We start from the raw sequence: 23,658 nt of genomic DNA on the forward strand, positions 1-23,658 counted from the left end.
TTTTTTAATCTCACAAATAGAGGTATGTTTTTTCTCTTGATCTTTTCAAACTACCAACCTTACAACTGGGAGAGTTGAATTTACAGGTCATCAAGTACATTGTCATGGTATCTGTTGGTCCATTACTATCTTATAGGGGAGATGAGACATAAATGAATATAATACAATATCATATATCACATATAATATATAACATACCATATACCACATACCACATCTCTCATCACATATCATATACCATAATTCAGTGTGACAACTCTAAAGGAGAAATACTATCAAAGTACTGTGGGAGATTTAAGAATGGAGAAATATCTCCAGCTATGGGGGATCAGGATACAAGAGAAAGGCCTGAAATGAAGAGAAAGATTTTCAGCATGTGAAACTGTGATTGTGAGAAGGAAGTATTCATTATAGATTTGGGAAGCAATGAGAACATCAACCCAAAGAAGACAAGATGAGAATAAGGATTGGTCCAGTTTATTTGGAACATAAAGTATTTGACAATAAATAGTAGAATATAAACATAATGAGGACTGAAAATATTCTCTTCATGAGTCTTATTGTGGGAGTAGGAAAAATATATCAATTGTATATTGATAAATTTGCTTCAACCTTACTTAACCTCCCTACCCTGGGTATCAAAATCAAAAGATCCAAGTCATTTGAATAACTCTTCCTAGCTGTTGCTGGTTCAGAAATATGAATGTTAGCAGTGAGGACAAAAAGGGTTTCTACTGAACCTCAAGATTTATGGGAGGTGCTGTTGCAGGAAAGATTCCATCTAGGTGCTTGGGGAGAGGAGACATAGGACCATGGAGTTACCTGCACTAAATGTGGTATAAGGAATGAAGTCCTATTTAGAACATATGGAAGCAGGTGTGTTTCTGATAAATTATAATATATATATATTATATATATATATGTACATATATACATACACATATACATATATGTGTGTGTGTGTCAGAAATTGACAAACTTGTAAAAAAAAAGGGGGGGGAGGGGGAGAGGGTAGTAATCCAGAGTAGATCTTTTTTGTTCATCCTTAACTTAGGCCTAGACATAAGGAAAGGCAACATTATTGGCTAGGGTGAGAGCTCTGGAATATTTCCTGAAACTTTGGGTGTGGACTTTGGTTGGAATAGTTTTCACTGAAAGCTGAAAAAGAAGGCCATCACTGCTAGTAGAAAACTGTAGGCAGGTATTTCTGCACTGAATGGTGGAGAAATTGAGTAAGGAAAAGAGCTACAGGGAGTAACATAGGTGTTATTATTTTGCATGAGCTCTGTGATTGGATAGTGTGTCCTAAAGGATACTTAGCATTAAAGGCAGGAAGTTCAGTTCCCAGCTCTAACACATACTAATTGTATGACTCTGGACAAATCACCCAACCTCTCAGGGTTCTCAGACATTTAAAAAAAATTTTTTTTCCATTGTATCATGGACCCTTTTGCCAGTCTGAAGAAACCTGAAAATAATGCCTTTGAGTATATGAAGTGAAATACATATGGTTACAAAGGAAACTGGTTATATCAAAATAAAATTATCAACAATGTTTTTTTTAAAGTTTGCAGCCTCCAGGTTAAGAATCTTTGCTCTATGACTATAAGTTAGAGAGAAAGCATCAACTTGTATTGAGAGAAGTTTTCTCACTCAAGAATTCCATATAAATTACAGGTTCAGTCTCTTATCTGTGATAGTTCCTATTTGTTTTCTTTGACCTATATATAAAACTCTTCAGTCTTTGAGCCATGTGAATGATTTGCTTGTAGAAGAATTGTTAACAACACTCTGGAGGATGCCAGTTAGTCATGTCCCCAGATTGTCTGTGTTGGGTAACATACTAAAAATTGAAGAAAGAAGAGTGTCCCAGGGCCTTTTATACAATATGAATGCCTTTGAAAGAGCAGCTGTATTAGATTGGAAAAATAGGTTGGACTGATTCAAACATTCTGTAGAGCAATTTGGAACTATGGCCAAAGGGCTATAAAACCATACATACTCTTTGACCTAGTAAATACCACTACTATGTCAGTATCCAAAAAGAGATAAGAACCAAAAAGTTGAAGAACCTATATGTACAAAAATTATTTCTGGCAGCCCTTTTCTGGTGTAAAGCATTCGAAATTGAGGAGATGCCCATCAATTGGGGGGATGGCTGAACAAATTGTGGGATGAGATTATGATGGAACACTATTGTGCTGTAAGGAAGGATGAGCAGGATGCTCATAGAAAAACCTGGAAAGACTTACATGAGCTGATGTGAAGTGAGATGTACTGTATCCAAAGTAACAGCAATTTTGCAAGATGTTCAACTGTGAATGACTTTATTCTTGGCAATGCAGTGATCCAAGAAACTCTGAAGGAAAAATGTGATCCATCTCCAGAGAAAGATCTGATGATGTGTGAATGTAGATTGAAGAATATTTTTTTAAAGTTTCTTTTTCTTAAGTGATTTTTTTGTCTGTTTCTTTCACAACCTAATGTGGAAATGTTTTGCATGACTACACATGTATAACTTATATTGAATTGCTTGTTTTCCTAAGGGGTGGGGGTGGGCAGAGATGGAGGAAGATAATTTGGAACAGAAAGTTTTAAAAATGGATGTTAAAATTGTTTTTACATGCAATGAGGGGAGCTTAAAATTAAAAAAAAAAAGGTTGGAGATAGATTGTGTTGGCCTTGTATGACAGGATAGGTATTTGTACTCCATTTGTTAAATAATTGGGAGCAACTGATGGTGGTTTTTTTTCCTTTTCTTTTTCTTTTTCTTTTTTTTTTTGGTGAGGCAATTGGGATTAAGTGACATGCCCAGGGTCACACAGCTAGTAAGTGTAAAGTGTCTGGGGCCGGATTTGAACTCAGGCCCTCCTGACTCCAGGGCCGGTCCTCTATGCACTGCACCACCTAGCTGCCCCACAACTGATGGTTTTGAAAAAGGTAATGTCACGTGATTATATCCACACATTAAGATAGTTCTATAGGCAGTGGTGGAAATGATAGAATAATGAGGAGAGAGATGGGAGAACATGGAGAAATAACACATTGGAGACAATTACAGCAAACCAGCAAAAGCTTATGAGGACATGAATCTCAGTGCCTGTAGTGAATATGGAAAGGAAGGGAAGGATCCAATCTATATTTCAAAGGGCAAATGAATGGCATTTGGGAGCTAATTGAATGTGGTAAGTGAGGAAGAGGGAAACGTTGGAAATGATTGAGCTGTCGAGCCTGGGCAGATAGATCTTCCTTGAGTTTCATCCTCTGTTTCCATAAATCTTTCCAAAAAACATGCACACATTTTTAAGAAATACTAGAAATGTTTAAATAAAGACTAGAAAGAATATTAGTTACCCTATCACCAGGCATAACTCTCAGGCAATCTAAACAAGGTGCATGCTTTGGAGCTCATATGTGCATGTCACAGTGACTCCCCATAGATGCACACAATTAAGCATCCCAGGTTCACAGGAAGACTGAAGGAATTTATTACTGAGCAAGGGCAAGATGAAAGTAGCTATAAGTTTTTAAAAGCTGGGAAGTTTTCCCTTAGGAGAATTCGTATGTGTATGTAACTCATCTATACTTGTCATGAAAGTATGCAAAGAGAATTTTTCCATTTGTCCTCTTCTCCCCCCTCCCCCATCCCTAGCCATTGTTCCTATGTCTGCCTTTGCCCTCCATGGAATGCATGATCAGTAAATGATTTCCTTGCTCCACTTCCCCGCTGGGTATCGCTTGGCACATCAAGGTTATAAGTCAGGCACTCTTTAAAAACCACTGTTACTGACAGAGGCACACAAGGTTGAAGCTTTGGTTCCTGCTTAAAACACAGTCAGCAGCTGCCATAGGAAATCTCAGACATTCTCCACCTGACTTTATTTGACTGTCAATTTACAAAGCAAGAATACATTTCAGAGAGAAATTCAAGTAAGCAACCTTTAAAATTCTGCTACTTTTCTTTGCATTTAAATGAATATCTCCTGAAGATGATATAATGCTAGGATTCTAGGACAGATTTAGTGATACCCCCAAATTACATTTACTTTTAAAGACTCCAAACTTCTCCCTGCAACAAAGATTCATCCTTTCATATTCATATTCTTCTGGTAATATTATATGGTTTTGAAACATGCTTGGAATATTACAGTTCCCAAAGCATTCAAGTGACAGATTGCCTAAATGGCAAGGGCAAGGGGAGGACTAGATAGACAGGAAGAAGGAAGAGAAAAAAAAAAGAGTAATGAATGGGCAAAAAAATTATGTGCTTACTATGTAAAAAGAACTAGGCATATGAATACAAAAAAAGTGTGAAATGTATTGGTTGGAATTGGTTGGAATTTTTACTCTGTTTATTTCTTCTGTCCAACCCTCCCTAAATTTATTCTCAATCCTCATGACAACTTCTGGTTCTTCCATTAAATCCTGTTTTTATCCCTCCTCCCTGCCAAGTCTATCACTCTCTATTAGACTTTACTTTCTTCACTTTAAAAATTCTCCCTTTTTCTGACTATCTCTACATGGGGACAAACTCCCCCTAACTCTAGGGGCCCCTAAAACACCTTTGTCCTTCTCTTGCCATGAACTACTCAGTTTCCTTAGTAATAGGTATTTTAGAAAGGGATAGGGAGCAAAAATGAAAATTATAATCCCAAAGGTTTGATAATCTATACATGGTTTATTGGCATAAATATATATTGATCCTCTTGACTTCTCCTTAAGCAGTAAAATAGAAGGCATAGTGTTTGGTGGTATTTGTCATTGTCTGATCTAAAGTTCCAATTTGTTTCCCTGATTGTAAGAGTCCCTTCTGGGAAGAATAAGGGATTTTGTAGGGTCAATTACTAGATCAGGACTGGGAATCATAGTATTCAGCAACATGAATCAAGCAGGCCCAGTAGATTGGTAGAAATGTGATAGTCAGCCTATTAATCTACAGATGAAGATGAGGATGCCACTTACATCTCATGCAGATACTTAGTTTATTAATCATGTCAAGCTTAACTCTATCTCAGCAACCCACAGGGACCATCACTCATAACATCCGTGATAATGATTTTGATCTCTGAAATTCTCTTCTCTGATTGTGTTACCCTGTTGCTCCATCTTCCTCTGTTCCACTTTCCTTAATCTATTCTAAATCTTCATCACAACTTCCAATCCTTCCATCAAAATCTGTTTTTTTTTTAATTTCCCCAGTTTACCATCCTCCATTATAATTTCTTATCTTAAAAATTTCTTCCTGGGGCAGCTGGGTGGCACAGTGGATAAAGCACCAGCCCCAGATTCAGGAGTATCTGAGTTCAAATTTTACCTCAGACACTCTACACTTCCTAGCTCTCCTATGTGTTTTCTTTGCTCAGAATTGTGATCTCCTGGAAGGAATTATTTTAGCATGATGACTGGCCCTCTCCAAATTCACATGTGATTCTGTTTCATCCTGCCTTTAAAAAGGGGGTTATGATGTAGCTCTGTAGAAAGCTACTCTTCTTTTATATTTTTCATCAGCAAAAGACAAGTCATGGGTGCATTATTGAGACAAATAACTGTGTTTGGCTTACTTTGATACAGACATATAGAATGGTAGTATTTTTTAAAAAACTAAACCATAGGCCTAGAATAAATGATTGAATACATCACTTCTAAATGCAGGCAAGCACTTAAAAAAGCAAATGATACAAACACAAACCAGAAACTGATAAGATTAAGACCATTGGAAGAAAAGGAAGAAATTGGTACCTGTCATTGAATTTCCAATAAGAGAAAAATTCTTTTTCATCTCAGACTTTTGAATTCTCTTTGTTATAATTGGAGACCATACTGTAAAGAAATTTGCTAGGTTAATAAACTCCTGGTATGCTAAAGATGAATGAAAATCCAGAAGTTCCAGAGACAACTAGAATCCAGAGACAGCCAGAATCCAGACCTGAGTCCAGTTCCCCTGATGACATCTCAACACTCCTTTGAAGACAAGATTTTAAGGACTTTAAATGGACATTTATTTTTGTTTTTCCTTCTTTAACTATATATGTCAGCTGTAATATGTATTTTCCCTTTCCTATATTGTTATTAGTATATTTTTCAGCATTGGTTATGATATTCTGTTATTTTAAAAATTTATTTATTGTTTATTATTTATCATTCCATCAAGGAAACACCCTGTGTTTCTTGATGAAACAAAGTGGGGAATGTAAAGAATTAATTGTTATTTGAGGTTTTTATGATCCCATATTTTAGCTAGAATTTAAAAAAGCCTCAGCATGCTCACTGGCCTGGAGCTCTGAAAACCACATGGTGCTCCACCGACTGGTTGTAGCTGTCACCATAGCGCTGGTACCTCACATCATTACCACTCGCCAATGCACACATGGGCCTGGCAAAATTATAATGATTGGAAGCCCAGTGAGGGCAGTCATGTGACTGTCAGAGTGGCCAGCCAATTGGCTGGGGTCTTTGTGTGGTCAGTCTGGGGTCTACTGGGAATAGGGAGGTTTTTCGGCATTCTGGCTTGAAGCTGGAAGGCAATGGGATGCTGCTGTGTATTCTCAGCTGATTCCAGGGTGGTGGTATTGTTCAGGTTGTATAATTTCCCTTTCCCCATTTTATTTCCTTTCCCTTAATCCTATTGATCTTGTTTGTGTTTTTTTAAGTTTGTTCTTGTTAAATAAATCCTGCTCTATTTTGAGGGAGGTTGTCGATCTCCTTCCTTGCCCAATATTGTGGCGAACTGCCTAGCTAACACTCCCCGATTAAAAATTGGTCCCTACGGGGCAGCTACATGGTGTAGTGGATAAAGATGTGGCCCTGGATTCAGGAGTACTTAAGTTCAAATCTGGCCTCAGACACTTAACACTTATTAGCTGTTTGACCCTGGGAAAGTCACTTAACCCCAATTGCCTCACTAAAAAAAAAATGGTCCCTACAATACAGAACTATTGATTTGAATTGGTTGGTTGGTTTTCATCAAGTGATCAGGCCTGGCTCATTGTCATAGCCTCCCCTTTGCTCTCCCCAGATAGAATGTAAATTCCTTGGGGGGCAGAGATTGATTTTTGTTTATTTTAGCTGACTTTACTGCTAGCTCATCCACTTTCCTTCTTGGGTTGGCTGAGTAAGGAGATAGTTTCCTTGTGACTATCATGCTTCCACCTCTCTCTACCATTCTCACCTGAAAAATCCTTTGCCCTGGGATGTGTGCCTTCCATCACTGTCCCTGCACATTTCGTTTCTTTTTTTTTTTTTTTGTGGGGCAATGAGGGTTAAGTAACTTGCTCAGCGGTCACACAGCTAGTAGGTGTCAAGTGTTTGAGGCCAGATTTGAAGTCAGACCCCTCCTGAATCCAGGGCCAGTGCTTATCTATTGTACCACCTTGTTGCCCCCCCCCCACCCGGTGACCCTGCACATTTCTTAATCTAATAGCAAATTGTTTGTACCTTTGAGACATTTCATCTGGAGAGTATTGGTCCAGCCCTGTATTGGGAATGTATTGTCTTTTCCTTCTCTTGCTGAACCCCTCTTGCATGTCTATAAAAATGCCAAACATCTGCTTTTTTGTAACCTGATTTTTTTTTCCTTCTCATACTGGTATTTGCCATTTGTTTTCCTCTAACATTATACAATAATGTTTAGCAATAATCCTTTCTCTCTTTATACACACACACACACACACACACACACACACATATATATATATATGTTATATATTAATATATACGTACATATTTATACACACATTATTCATTTATTTATCTTTCTCAGTGTACAAAATAGGCTGTAGACCTGTTCAGTCAGGGTCTATTTCATCATCATACTACCATGGCAAAAAGACAATTAGAGGGTCATATTCACTATTGATGAGCTCATTCTTACCAGGTCTCAAGATAAACTTTATGATCACAAATTTACGTTGCTCTCATCTAATATATTGTTCTTTAAGGTAAATGAATGACACTGAATAGCTAAAGATTTTCTTTTTGATTATTTTCCTATCAAGATCAGCACCTATTCAAAGGGCCTCATTAGAGTGTATTTTACAAGAAACTGGGTCTGCTAAATACACAAAACAAGCAAGATGAGTGAATGATTGACTCTGCTCCCAAATTCCTTTGGAGAATTCTCAGTGATCTTAAGTCCCCCAGCCCTTTTTTTGTCAATTTCAAATTCTTTACCTTGAGCTGAAACACCAAGAAAAGTCACTCACACCTACTTCTGGAAGGGTTCAATTAATAATAAGAATAATGCCAACTTTCAGTAGGAAAGGCCATCCATCCCTCTGAACCATGACTCATTAGATAAGAAAACACATTAACATTTCATATAGAAAGTCTCTCAGACTTTTTCCCCCTGTAGTTAGTGTAATTGCAAATCTAAGCAGGATATTCTATTATAATGCAGAAATGCCTTTTTTATGATAAACTCAATATATATTTTACAAAGGAATATATTAATTCTCCAATGGCAATAATGATGATTTTACATACTTAAGAAATCAACCATGATAGATATTGAATTGTGAATAAAATTTTAAATGGAAACCACATTTAATATAGAAAAGACTGCACCCATTTTATATCAGTTGTAAGATGATACATTAAGTTTATAAATTTCCTATGCTTCCTATAGATTCATCATAAATTTCCTGTAATTCTAGAACAACTTCCAATAATTGTATAAAATTAGCCAAATGATTGTATTCTTGGTTGATATTCACACAGTAAGGAGCCATTGCTGAGCTCTCAGAGGATGAGGTATTATACCCATTCTTTTTCCAGTGAGGGACCCATCTATTGGGTTCAGATAAGGTTCATTCCTAGTGGAGTCATTCTCTATAGAGGGAGAAGGCAGGTTCCATTTTCTCATTGTCTTCTATACATTAAATCTCCTACCCCAAAGAAACAGTGACAAATTATTTAAAGCTTAGGCTTAGGCTCAAGTCTAGTGGTTTCCCCCAAAAGAAGGAGGTAAAAGAAACTTAAATGTATACCTAATGTATCTCTGATTCATTTATCAGATATAGGTTTGGTATTTCTTTGTGACACATGAAGGCAATAATAAACTCAGAATTCTCACGGTATACTTTGGATAAAAACAACAACAATAATCCTTTAAAATAGGATTCAGTAGGGGAACCTAGGTGGCACAGTGGATAGAGCACTGGCCCTGGAGTCAGGAGTACCTGAGTTCAAATCCAGCCTCAGACACATAACACTTACTAGCTGTGTGTCCCTGGGCAAGTCACTTAACCCCAATTGCCTCACTAAAAAAAATAAAATAAAATAAATAGGATTCAGTAACTACTTTTAGCTACTGTTAAAATCTTCTGGGAGACTTCTGGGGACTGCTGATCAGACATTTTACATCATATCTTTCTCTGTATTGTCCAAATATGTTGATTGGTAAAATGAGCCATGGAGCCAATCCTCTTCTTGTCAGTGGTCCTCTTTTCTGATAAAAAATTCCCCTTCTTATCCATCAACTTGATTCAATGGAACTGATACCTCCAGACCTCTTGATCTAAGACGTTGATCTTTAAGCCTGGATATGTCCATCTTGAGATTAAAAAATTACCTAAAGTCAGGGAAGAACAAACAAAAGCAGTTGGGGCCCAGATACAGAATCATCTAATTGTAAGGCTCTTTTACTAGGTGCTAAATGGTCAGGCTCACTAGGGATGCTGGAGGGAAGAGTCAACCCTTTCTCACTCATTGGAAGTCTCAGAGGTACATGATGCCACCTGGAATGTATGATATTCATCTTCCCTTGACATTGTCATGGGATAGAGAGAACCAAGGGACAACCTAGTGTTTGCCATTTTATGCTAGAATGTTAAGATCTTTCAGCAATCACCATGTAGCCAGAAGTGGTCAGGGAGTTCAGCATCCCCAACACACCAAGAATGCTGAGTTACCCTTTCTTAGAGGTTCCTAGAAACATCAAAGGGAACTCTGGGTCTATATTCTCTAGTATGTATCCTATAGTACAATTTAAACTCTGCTATAACTAATGTAAAGAAGTAATTGTTTTTGAGGTTTTTATGACCCCATCTTTTGGCTAGAATTAAAAAAAAAAAAACCCAAAACCTCAGAGTGCGCACTGGCCTCTGGGGCTCCACAAATGGCATGGTGCTCCACCCATTGGTTGTAGCCATCACCATGGCGCTGGCACCACATGCCATCACCACTCGCCAACAGCTACATGGGCCTGGCAAAATTATAATGATTGGAAGCTCAGTGAGGGCAGTCATGTGACTGTCAGAGCTGCCAGCCAGTTGGCTGGGGGCTCTGTGTGGTCAACCTGGGGTCTGCCTGGAAGTCTCCGTAAACCTCAAATATGTTAAGGGGTAAAATTCTAGCTAAACTGTCTAAAATATCTAATGAGTGGTCGCCAATAAATTATAAGCTTTAGCAAGAGTTAGACTTTTAAGCATTTATTAAGGAGAATAAGAATTTGGTAAAGAGAGAGAGAAAGGCCTAGATTTCTATCTATTAAAGGGAGAGCACATTTTAGCTCCCTTCTCCGCCAGCGTCCCCAGGAAAGAGCCCCAGTGTCAGCGCCAGTCTCTCCTTCCTCCTCCCACTAGCCCGCGCACTTCCTGACTCCTGGTCTTTGCCCTCAAAGACCTTCCCTTCATGGCAGAACTCTTCTACAGTAAGTATCCAGCAGGTGGCGTTATTCAATCGTTACAGTCCCCCTGTTGTTCCTCAAGAACAAAATGTTTCCTTGACGGAACAGTAAAAAGAATATAATAACTATTGCTAACTAATAATATGTGAACAACAATATAGAAAAGGAAGAGAGGAAAGTTTTGTCCAGAGGGGGCGATTTTTTTTTTTGTCCTCATGAACCGACGCTTTGACATTGGTCTTGCAAAGGGAGGGCCTCTGCAGAGAGTACATATTACAGATGGTGTATATTATAACAGAAAAAGAAAAGAGAAAAACCAAAACAAAACAAAACAAAACTGTTCATTTAAAGTCTCTGAAAGTCTTTTCTCAGATGTCCTCTAGGTGTAGTCGTGGAATGGAAGTCTTTTCAGGGGTTGATGTGTGGATGCTGGTAATCAGCCAGGAAATTTCCTACAAAATTGAGCTTAACACAACTTTAAAATAGCTTTGTCAATAATCAAATCAAACAATGAAAGTTCTCAAAAACATGTCTAAGGGAATTCAGAATCTTAGTTGTTACACATGAAACATATAATAAAACAAAAATTAAAACCTTTTCACCATACAAATGCTTTATAAGATTACTAATTAAAGACAAAAGCAGGTTAGCAAAATTATGAACAAAACGAGTATATCTGGAATTTAAAGGGTTTTCTAAGGTTGTCTCAAAAGCACAGCCAGGCCAGGGAAGGGCTGAGCCTGAAGCTGCAAATGCAGGTAGAAAAAAGTTGAGCATGCGCATCAGATCTCTGGACTTCCCAGGCAGGGGAAGCTATGGGCGTTGGCCATAGGAGGAGTAGAGGGGGGGGTCTGGAGAGGAGGGGAGGGACCAGAGCAATTTGAATCAGACTTGATTTTGAACTCAGGCCTGGATTCCTCTTCCCCCACTTTGCCTCCAGGTGCTAGGGGATTAAAGCTTCTAGAGGTGGGTCATTGCCTCCAGGCATGCAAAATTAGAGCAACAATTAGTGTTAGAATTGGGAAAAGCTGCAGGAATCTCTTCAGGTTTCTCTGAAAAAGCATGGTTGGGGAGAGGGAGTGATATTTCCTTGTGTGAGTAAGTTGCTGGCTCTTTAACAAAATAAAAAGAAAAATAGAAAATCCACAAAAACAAAGCATTAACATGATCTTATCTCCCATTTGTCTGGTTAAACAGACTAAAATCAAAAATAGGGTAATTAGGGAGTTTAAAAGGTCCATTCGAAAAAATTTAAAGGAAAACACAGCCAGTACACCAGTACTTATCAGTTAAAGGGAGAGGGAGGGGAAATTTCTTACCCAACCAGAAGATCAGAAGACTGAGGTTTAGCTTTCCTCTTCGTGGTCAGCCATCTGTTAAGGGGTAAAATTCTAGCTAAACTGTCTAAAATATCTAATGAGTGGTCGCCAATAAATTATAAGCTTTAGCAAGAGTTAGACTTTTAAGCATTTATTAAGGAGAATAAGAATTTGGTAAAGAGAGAGAGAAAGGCCTAGATTTCTATCTATTAAAGGGAGAGCACATTTTTAGCTCCCTTCTCCGCCAGCGTCCCCAGGAAAGAGCCCCAGTGTCAGCGCCAGTCTCTTCCTTCCTCCTCCCACTAGCCCGCGTCACTTCCTGACTCCTGGTCTTGCCCTCAAAGACCTTCCCTTCATGGGCAGAACTCTTCTACAGTAAGTATCCAGCAGGTGGCGTTATTCCAATCGTTACAATAACAATTAATTCTTTATACTATAAAGGAATAGCCTCTTATTTCCATATTCCTTGATTTCAGGGACATATTCAGTTGAAGCATACAGTGGGAAAAAAAGATAAGTTTTCATAATATGTTTTTTTTGTTTGTTTTTGTGGGACAATGAGGCTTAAGTGACTTGCCCAGGGTCACACAGCTAGTAATTGTCAAGTGTCTGAGGCTGGCTTTGAACTCAGGACCTCCTGAATCCAGGGCCAGTGCTTTGTCCACTGCACCATCTAGCTGCCATCCATAATGTGTTTTTTACAAAATTTAAAATCTATTTTCAGTGGGTGCAATTTATTAAATGTCATCAGTGGGTCATCTGACCAGGAGTTTGAGCAAGGAATTCATATCACATGCTTTTGAAGGCTGAAAGGTTAATACATAACAGATGTTGCTTTGAAGGAAATCATTATAGGCAATGCTTCTCAATAAATGAGATGCTATGATGAGGAATAGATTCAATTTCTTTTCATCAATGAAACTTTATTACTATATTTACTAAGTAATGGTGATAGAGTAGATATATGACAATTCTGTTCTATTTAAACATAATCTCATTATCATTCTAATTCCATCATGGTCTCTATACCTTAATTCTCTATTATATTTACATTGAATTTTCCTAAGTGGCAAAACTTCCTCCAAATTTTTTAAAAATGAAAATTTGCATTTTGAGATGAAAAGAAATAAATTTGTGGAAATACTTGAATTTCCACAAAATCCAGAAAACTCTTGGAGGCTTTTTCTAAACCTTAGCTCCCTATGCTGAAATCATTTAAAAAAATATTTATCATCAAATCAAAATATGCATTTTCACTACATGGAGTCCATGTAGAAATTTAAGTAACAAATAGTCCTCAGTTCCTTATTAAAGATTTAAAAGAGAAAAGCTTAGGGAAATCTATGATTGATCCAAGACATGTATATGCATCTGGCATTTGCAGTGGCCATCTGTTTAATTTTGTAAAAAAGCAATCTTCCTATTATTATTTGCATTGTTTCACAGCTATTCAGTCCCAAAGGGGGGAAAAAGCAAAAAGAGGGTAAGTGGCTACTGTACTAATACCTTGAAAGAATGTGAATTTGATCATGTGAGGAAACTAATAACCCATTCCCTCTATGTAGTGCCTTTGACTTGAATATTCTGAACTGATATCCTTAGCTTTGAAATAAGACCATTAATTCCATTTTCTGACACATGGCTCCTCTCTCTGGATGCCATCCTTTGTCTTTTGTGGCTCCAGCCACTGTGAGTTTCACTTGAGTCATTTGGATTATGAATGAGGTCACACAGAATTTTTCTTAGTTCTTTCTTGAACTCAATCATTTAAAGGAAGGAAGTAAAGATGTATTTACTAAGTACCTACTTTGTGGCAGGCACTGTACTAAGTGGTTTACATATAATATCTCATTTGATCCTCAAAACCACATAGGGAAGTGGGTGCTATTATTACTATCCCCATTTTATAATTGAGGAAACTGAGCCAGACAAAAATTCAGTTATCCACGGTCACATAGCTAGTAGGTGCCTGAGGCTCAAATTGGGTCTTTCTGACTCCAGGTACAGAATTCTATTCATAGCACCAAATAGCTGCTTCATATGATCCAAATCATTGGCCTAGTTCATCAGAGTTCCTTTTTGGGACAAGAGATCAAATTATATTTTTCTTAACTAAAGATTTACCAGGTATAGTTGGTAAGTGACTGAGGCAGTATTTAATACTTGTTTCTTTGGTTCCAAGTCCAGAGAAATATATTTGCTCTTCTAAAAAACCTTGGCTAAGAAAATAGATCACTGAGAAGTTAAATGACGGGTCCAGGATCATATAACCAATATGCATCAGAGGTGAGATTTTAACTCAGGTCTTCCTGCCTCTAGGTTCTTCCTGCTCTCTAGGTTAGTTTAGCTAGAATGTAGAATGTCTGAGTTTAGAGTAATAGGTAATCAGCCTAGAAGGAAAGCTGGAATCAGATTATGAAAGACTTTTCATGACAAATGGGGACATCTATACAATATTTTATTCTAAAGGCAATGGGAAACCATTGAAATGTCTTAGTCAAAGAAATTATCTTATCGAACTTTCCACTTTAGGAATACAAATTTCACTGCTATGTAGAACACAGATTAGAAAGGGGATAAATTGTATAAACAGGGGCAATGACTACAGAAATGTAAATGAAAACACTAAATGGGGATTCCTCTCTGAATAACTGCAATGACCAATCTTGCTTCAGGTAAACAAATAATGAAATACATCTCCCTCTTTTCACTATAAAGGTGGGAGACTAAGGAAGGGGGATGGTAAATATAGTCAGGCTCAATCATTGTTTTAATTACTTTCGCTTACTTTTGTTTTTTATTTCTGTTTGTTAAAGGGATGGAACAAAGTTACAGAGGTGGTGGGAATGGAGAGGGTAGATATAATGAGAGGGTATAAATAATGATATTAAAATCATTTATAAAAGTATTTTTAAAACAATATTTTAATAAAAAATCTAAAGAATAAACTAAAACAATAACTTACTGCCTCTATCCATCCTTAACTAAAGAACAAAGACCTATCTCTGATAGCAATTACGACTGGGGTGGCATTTGGTGACCTCTGAGGGCCTTTTCACCTCTATCAATGTACTTATGATCCTGCAATCATTGTTCCCTGCAGAAGCTACTATATTTTAGCTGCAGAAGTTGGGTTTGGTATTAGTTGCTGTAAGTAGCTGTAAGGTAGAAAGCCTGTGCTAATAAATATATCCCAAAGTTCTGGTTGCACTGGTTGTCTGAATGATTTCCCATGATAAATATAAACATGACCTAGATTTTCCAACTCCTAGGGGAATGTACAGAAGATCTCTCTCTGTGAATTTACTAAAGGTTAAATTCTAATCCACATTACCTCTCATCATCCCCATCCAAACATTGATTAACCATTGTTTAAATTTTGCATTGTTAAATTGGAGTGAGAAGGGACTCCAGCAGCCACTCAATCTAATCCATCTACAAATGAAATATCTACTATGACATACTTGAAAAGCAGTCATCTGACCTCTGTTAGAAGACTTCAAGGAAGGAATAACACACTGCTTTTTGAGGCAGACCATTCTACTTTTAAACAGCACTAATTATTATGATTTTTTTTTCTCCTGACATCAAGAATAAATCACCCTATTTGCAAATTGCTTCCATTACTTCTGGTTCTGCCCTTTGGAACCACAAAGAAAAAGTTTAGGTCCTTCACAGGATTGCTTTTTAAGTACTTCAGTCCAGTATCAAGGGGAACTTGTGTTTTACTATACTATACAGAGCTACATTCTTCAACCAGATGTCACATGACAAGGACTCAAAATCCTTAACATTCCTGATTGTCTTCCCCTGAGTACTCTCCATCTAATAAGTATCCTACTTAAAATGTGTCCCTGAAAACTGTTAAGGGCTAAAATTCTAGCTAGTCTGTCTAAAATATCTAATGAGTGGTCGCCAATAAATTATAAGCTTTAGCAAGAGTTAGACTTTTAAGCATTATTAGGAGAATAAGAATTTGGTAAAGAGAGAGAAAGGCCTAGATTCCTATCTATTAAAGGGAGAGCACATTTCTAGCTCCCTTCTCCGCCAGCGTCCCCAGGAAAGAGCGCCAGAGTCAGCGCCAGTCTCTTCCTTCCTCCTCCCACTAGTCCGCGGCACTTCCTCCCAAAGAAAAGACTCCTGGTCTTGCCCTCAAAGACCTTCGCTTCATGGGCAGAACTCTTCTACAGTAAGTATCCAGCAGGTGCCGTCATTCCAATCGTTACAGTCCCCCCTGTTGTTCCTCAAGAAACAAAATGTTTCCTTGATGGAACAGTAAAAACAATATAATAACTATTGCTAACTAATAATATGTGAACAACAATATAGAAAGGAAGAGAGGAAAGTTTTGTCCAGAGGGGCGATTTTTGTTTTGTCCTCATGAACCGACGCTTTGACATTAGTCTTGCAAAGGGAGGGCCTCTGCAGAGAATACATGTTACAGATGGTGTATATTAAACAGAAAGAGAAAAAAAACAACAAAACAACAAATCAAAACTGTTCATTTAAAGTCTCTGAAAGTCTTTTCCTCAGATGTCCTCTAGGTGTAGTCGTGGAATGGAAGTCTTTTCAGGGGTTGATGTGTGGATACTGGTAATCAGCCAGGAAATTTCCTACAAAATTGAGCTTAATACAACTTAAAATAGCTTTGTCAATAATCAAATCAAACAATGAAAGTTCTCAAAAACATGTCTAAGGGAATACAGAATCTAGTTGTTAACACGTGAAACATACAATAAAACAAAAATTGAACCATTCTTTAAAAGTACATTATTAATATAGTCCCCCCTTATGGAGAGTAATTGAGAAGACAATTGCTGCGATATTAATTTTAAAAATAATTTTTATCTTTGTTCATCACTTTTTGCATCATCTGCCTAATTATCCTCATGCCATTATGAGAAATTAGAAAATCTAATATAATTGGTAACAGGTGTCAAGGCCAAATTCAACACTGTTATTTATCATGACACCTGAGATAATTATGGGGGGTTACCATAAAAGAACAGAGAAATGATGGGATATGAGCATTCCCACACTTGAGCAATATGTACTGTCCATGCAGTATGCCAGGCTTAAAATAGGTGGATGGAATATATGTCCATGCCACCGAACAGATTGGAGGAAACTGAGTCAAACTTAATCAGATGCATGGGATTGAGATGTCCATTGGCATCAGGCATATAGGAGGGAGCATAGAAGCCAGGTGTAGGAGTGAGATGGGTGGGATGAATACTTCCAGCCATCTGTACAATATGTGGGGAAAAATAAAATAAAATATTAAACCAAGAGAATCCAACCTCAACATTAGTCAAAAGCCGTTCCCTCGGCCATACCTTGACTTCATGCATTCTCCCCTCATGTGACAGTTCAGTGTCTGCTCTTGCTGTATTCCTCTTGTGATTGGATGCATCTTGGCCAACTGGTATCTGATAACTCAGAATAAAGGCAATTAATGTCTTAAATGATAAGTTCCCATAATCCAAGTCTCATATGGATTTAAAAATTGAGGATAATAAATGATTGCAAAAAATGTGAATACATCTTGACTCTGAACACAAATATAATTATGCAACAATTTCAAATAATACCCCTTTTTTGCACTTAGTATACAATTACTTTTGTGAAAAATCAGAACATATTTAAATACAAGTTAAAGCACAACAGAATATCAAAGAAAACTTTTTTCTGAAAAAAGAAAACTTTTACAAATGTTCCCCTCTTTTTTTTTTTTTTTGGAATATGCTTATCAAAAATAATACTTCTAGAATCAATTTACACTTGCCATGGCAAACAATTTGCCAGGGAAATGCTTTAAAGAGTTTGATCAATAATCAGTTGAGAAAAAATAACAAAAACAAACAACTCAGAATATGGGAGCACAATACTCCTAGAATTAACACTGTATATGAAATCAAAACCATCTTGCAATTTTTTCAAAATTAGATAAATGAATAGAAGAAAATACCCATGGAACAATAAAAGACAGTGAAATTCAAACTAAGGAAATCTAAATGGAACATGAACTTAAAGAGTATTATAAAATATAAACTTGATCACATGACTAAAAAGCTTTTACAAATATTCTCCTTGTTTTAAAACTAAGTATAAGACACAATCTCAAAAGCATGAAAATCTCTATGAAAATAAACCCATACCATTAATTCAAAATGTATATATAATAGCATAGAAATCCTATGTAACCTCTGAACTGACATTATTACTCTGAGTGAATTCAGAACACTTTTGATTCCGATATCTAAAATCCCCAATACTCATATCAATACCTTGCTGCTTACTTCTACATTTCTGTAAAATATGTACCCTTCCATGGCAAAAGAAGCAGAGTCTTGAACTATGGTGATGATTGTCATTCTTATTCAGCTTAAGTTTTTCTTCTTTAACCCCTCTATATTGTCTGGCAGTCTTTCACCATACAAATGCTTTATAGAGAGTACTTAATTAAAGACAAAAGCAGGTTAGCAAAATTATGAACAAAACAAGCATATCTGGAATTTAAAGGGCTTTCTAAGGTTGTCTCAGAAGCACAGCCAGGCTGGGAAAGGGCTGAGCCTGAAGCTGCAAATGTAGTTAGAGAAAGTGAGCTGGGCATCAGTTCTCTGACTTCCCAGGCCGGGGAAGCAATGGGCTTGGCCATGGGAGGAGTAGAGGGTGGGGTCTGGGGAGGAGGGGAGGGACCAGCACAATTTGAATCAGACTGATTTTGAACTCAGGCCTGGATTCCTCTTCCCCACTTTGCCTCCAGGTGCTAGGGGATTAAAAGCTTCTAGAGGGTGGGTCATTGCCTCCAGGCATGCAAAATAAAGCAACAATTACTGTTAGAACTGGGAAAAGCTGCGGGAATCTCTTCAGGTTTCTCTGAAAAAGCATGGTTGGGAGAGGGAGAGATATTTCCTTGTGTGAGTAAGTTGCTGGCTCTTTTAACAAAAATAAAAAGAAAAATAGAAATTCACAAAAACAAAGCATTAACATGATCTTATCTCCCATTTGTCTGGTTAAACAGACTAAAATCAAAAATAGGGTAATTAGGGAGTTTAAAAGGTCCATTCGAAAAAATTTAAAGGGAAAACACCTGGCAATTCAGCAGTACTTAAGATTTAGGTTAGGGTAGGGGAAATTTCTTACCCAACCAGAAGATCAGAAGACTGAGGTTTAGCTTTCCTCTTCGTGGTCAGCCATCTGTTAAGGGCTAAAATTCTAGCTAGTCTGTCTAAAATATCTAATGAGTGGTCGCCAATAAATTATAAGCTTTAGCAAGCGTTAGACTTTTAAGCATTTATTAAGGAGAATAAGAATTTGGTAAAGAGAGAGAAAGGCCTAGATTCCTATCTATTAAAGGGAGAGCACATTTCTAGCTCCCTTCTCCGCCAGCGTCCCCAGGAAAGAGCGCCAGAGTCAGCGCCAGTCTCTTCCTTCCTCTTCCCACTAGTCCGCATCACTTCCTCCCAAAGAAAAGACTCCTGGTCTTGCCCTCAAAGACCTTCGCTTCATGGGCAGAACTCTTCTACAGTAAGTATCCAGCAGGTGCCGTCATTCCAATCGTTACAAAACTGAATCCAGTACACCAGATGAGGTAAGATGTGAACAAAGTATAGTGGGGATAACATTTCCTTCTGACTAGAGAATATGCCTCTATTAATGTAGTCCAAGATCAAAACAGTTTTTTGTTTTGTTTTGTTTTTGGTGACCACATTAAACTGCTGCCTCATACTGAACTTGTCCCTAAATCCTAGATTTTTTTCTCCTACTGCTATCTAATCATGCTCCCCAGTTGATACTTAGGAAGTTGGATTATTTATTCCGAAGTAAGTCTTTACATTTCTCTCTATTGAGTTTCATCTTAGACTTCAGTCCAGTGATGTAGGTTGACAAGATCCTTTGGCTTTGACTCTGTCACACATGGTGTTAGCTGTTCCTCATGGCATTGTGTCATCGTCTATTTTGATGAATATATCTTTATCTGAGTTATAATAAAAATGTTAAACAGCTCAGAGCCTGGTACAGATCCTGGTGGGTCCTAAACTAAACAACTTCTTGCCATGCTTCTCAAGAAAGCTTCAGTAGTTTCCATTTTGCCTTTAGAATACAGTCAAGGAAGGAGCTAGGTGAGCGGTGGATAAAGCACCAGCCTTGGATTTAGGAGGACCTGAGTTCAAATCCAGCCTCAGACAGCTTGACACTGTAACTAGCTGCCTGACCCTGGGTAAGTCATTTAACCCCCATTGCCCCACAAAAAAATACAATTCAAACTCTTTGGTATTTGTATTTCCAGGCTTATTTCCATATTACTATTCCTTTTAATACACTTTATGCATTAGTCAAACTAGCTCTCTGGACAGTCCCCATAGTTATTTCCCATTTGCACATCATGACCTTTGCACAAACTGTCTTCCAAGTGCTCTGTTCTCACTTCTGTCTTTTGGAAACTCTAGCTTTTTTCCAGGTTCAATACAAATGTTACCTCCTTTAAGGGGTCTTTCCTGATTCCTCCATTATCAGTGTTCCTACTGTTTTGTATTTATTTTGAATTGATAGATTGTGAAAATGTTGTACCTTCTAGTGGCATGTCCTTGAAGGCAAGGACTATATCACTTTTATATCATATGCCTAGTGTTGAACATGTAACTGGGCATATAGTAGGGGCTTATTTGTTGCCCTGTTTTTCAGTTGTGTCCAGCTCTTTGTGACCCTATTTGTTTGTTTCTGTTTTTATTCTTGCAAAGATACTGCAGTGGTTTTGTCATTTATTTCTCCAGCTCATTTTAAAGATGAAGTAAACAAGGTGAGGTGACTTGCCCAGGATCACACATCTAGTAAGTGTTTGAGGGCTAGATTTGAACTTGGGTCTTCCTGACTCTAGGCCTGGCTCTCTATCCATTTATACTACCTAGATGCCCAGGACATAATAATACTTACTAATTAGCTCACCTGTTGAATTCTTATACATCCTATAAATTCTAAATCAAATGACATCTCTTCCATGAAGCTTCCAGATGCAGGTACTGATACAATCTTCCTCTGACTTCCCATCACACTTCATTTTCCATCTCTTTAATGTACTTATATAACAGTAGATCTTTCATCTCATTGATGTGGATTCTACTTTTATTGGCACAGATCATAACTCAAACCCATGTCATGAGAGAAATTCTGAGAGATAAAATTTCCAAGCACTATCAATTTATTAGCAATGATAGCAATTGCTAATAAATGTTGTTAATGGCCTCTTAACAACCAAAGGCTCTGAGTAAGTGCTGACAGGGTCTTTATAGTGCTTAACAGAAAAAGTAAAATCTGAATACATAGGTGTGCCTTCTTCTGATTGGTTAGAAGAAAACAAAAAGCCTGTGACATCAGCTTGACATTACATCTTTGGACCTCCTCTTCTGTCATCCTCTAAATCACAAAGAGGTGTGATTTGGGAAAATTGGGAGTGACTATGACAACTTTCACTGGATCACTTTGACCTTTATATTAGCAAGTTTTCTCTAGAATATGGGTGGTCTGTGAAGGTTTTAAGGGGTGGAGAGTTATAAGAATGAAATGTTGACCCAAGTCACCTGGTTACCTGAATCACCAGAATAGAATTGTTACCCAAGTGACTTGAGGTTTCCTGAGTAGACTTGCTTGGATAAGGGAATGGGCAAAAGGGGACTATTAAATCTAGCTTAATCTTAACAAATATAAAAGTAAAAATCAATTTTTCAATTTTACACCCACTCACTTTTCATTATCGTCTGTAGTTCTTGTCCGTGTCCTGCATATTGGAGTCCACCCAACAGGTACTAGCAGCCTTTCTCCTTGTCTGCATATGGATATATTGTAAGCTTGTGAACAGAATGATTGAGGTGGTCTAAAGCTCTGTATTCAATTCCATGCTCCCTTAAATCTGTGGAATCTGGATCCTTGAAGTGGTCATTTTAATACATTTATCATCTAAAATTATATATAACATTATTATATATTATGACTGTGTTTTTGTCTGAGCCCCCTACTAGACTGACAACTCCATTAGATACTGATGTGAGGAGCTTTTCTTATTCTATTCATATTTTATATGTTGTCTTCCCTATTGGAATATGAATTCCTTGAGGGCATTAACACTTTTTGCGATTTTTGTATCCCAAAAACTTAACACAGTGCCTGACATGTGAACTTAATGAATTCTTGTTGACTGTGTACTCTTTGATAAGTCACCTGACCTCCTTGAACCTTTATTTACTTATCTGTAAAATGGCGGGAAGGAGTGAGCCTAATAACCTCTTAGATTGTGTTTAATTCTTCTAGCTCTAATTTTTGATACTACACTTTTTTTCTTGACCCTCCCCATCATTAGGACTTCCCAAGCCCATCGTTAGTACCTCCTTCCCATTACTTTGTAGTCATGTGAATATATTTTATATTTATTTATCTCCAGATTACACCTCCCCAATCCCTACCATCAAAACCTCTTGAAAGTGAAAATTATTTCATTTTGCTTTTTCTCTTTCTGTTGCAGTTTCTACCACATAGTAGATACTTAATAAATGATAAAAATGATACTTAATAAATAAATACTTAATAATGTTCATTAGGGATAGAACTGAGACAGGAACTCAAAATTGTCAGTGTAAAGCCTTTTCCCCAGAGAGTAATCTTTTCAGCAAAAATAACACCTGGGTTAATTTTTGAACTCTGGTATTTTACACTATACTCAAGTGAAGTCCAAGGCTCACTATTAGCATGGGATGCTAGGCAGATTAATATAATATGATGTTTTTTTATTTGCAACAGAATCTTGATATATTTATTTCTTCTTGCTTGATATAAACTGTTTGAAGAATTCTGACCTGAATGACTCTGTGGATATGAAAACTGGCGAATTTTACAGTGGAGGATTACTACAGCCCTGAGAGCACTGATGATGGGGCAAACCATATACTGGGGGTTATTTTAAATTGTAGTTTGATGCATCAGGTTAGTGTTTCAAAATAATTTTAGCATTAAGGATAGTGTGAGGCAGATTAATTTTTGGTCAAAGTACTCCATACATCTCTTCCTCCTAATTCCTCTTATTGCTTAATTTTGCTTTGAACTCTTCACCTGCATCATAATTTACCTAGTCGGATGTTCTGTGAGTGCATTTGGTTCTTAAACTCCCCTAACCTCAAAAGATCTTAATTTCCTTTAATGATACAGAAATCTGTGACAAGGCACACTCCTTCTGTTATCAGACTTTTTAATTTCAGGACTCTTTACATTCTTAAAAAATATTGAGGACAAACCCTCCCTCACCAAGCTTTTGTTTTTGTGGGTTTCTTCTATCAATATTTACTGCATTAGAAATCAAAAGTCTTATTGCTATTATGAAAACAATTTTGACTTAATCCCTTCAAACAGTCTCAGTTCCCCCTAGGGCTCCAATTCACACCTGGAAATCACTAAAATAGTAGAGAGCAGACTTCTGAGACAGGAAGACCTTGCTTAAATTCTGTTCTTGACACATAATAACTGCAAATTCTATACAAGTCAATAAAACTCTCAGTGCCCCCAGAGAGTATAAATTGCAGAGAGGGTACCAGCTTGCACTGATAATGGGAGTTTCCATAGAGAGAGTTTCCTATACTAATGAAATCATTGGTCTAATTCTAATTCAATGAATATAGCCAGGTCTTGATTAGTACAAGTGATGAATCCCTTGAAATACTACAGGAA

This window comes from Dromiciops gliroides, chromosome 5, assembly GCF_019393635.1.
Source record: "Dromiciops gliroides isolate mDroGli1 chromosome 5, mDroGli1.pri, whole genome shotgun sequence".
NCBI lineage: Eukaryota > Metazoa > Chordata > Mammalia > Microbiotheria > Microbiotheriidae > Dromiciops > Dromiciops gliroides.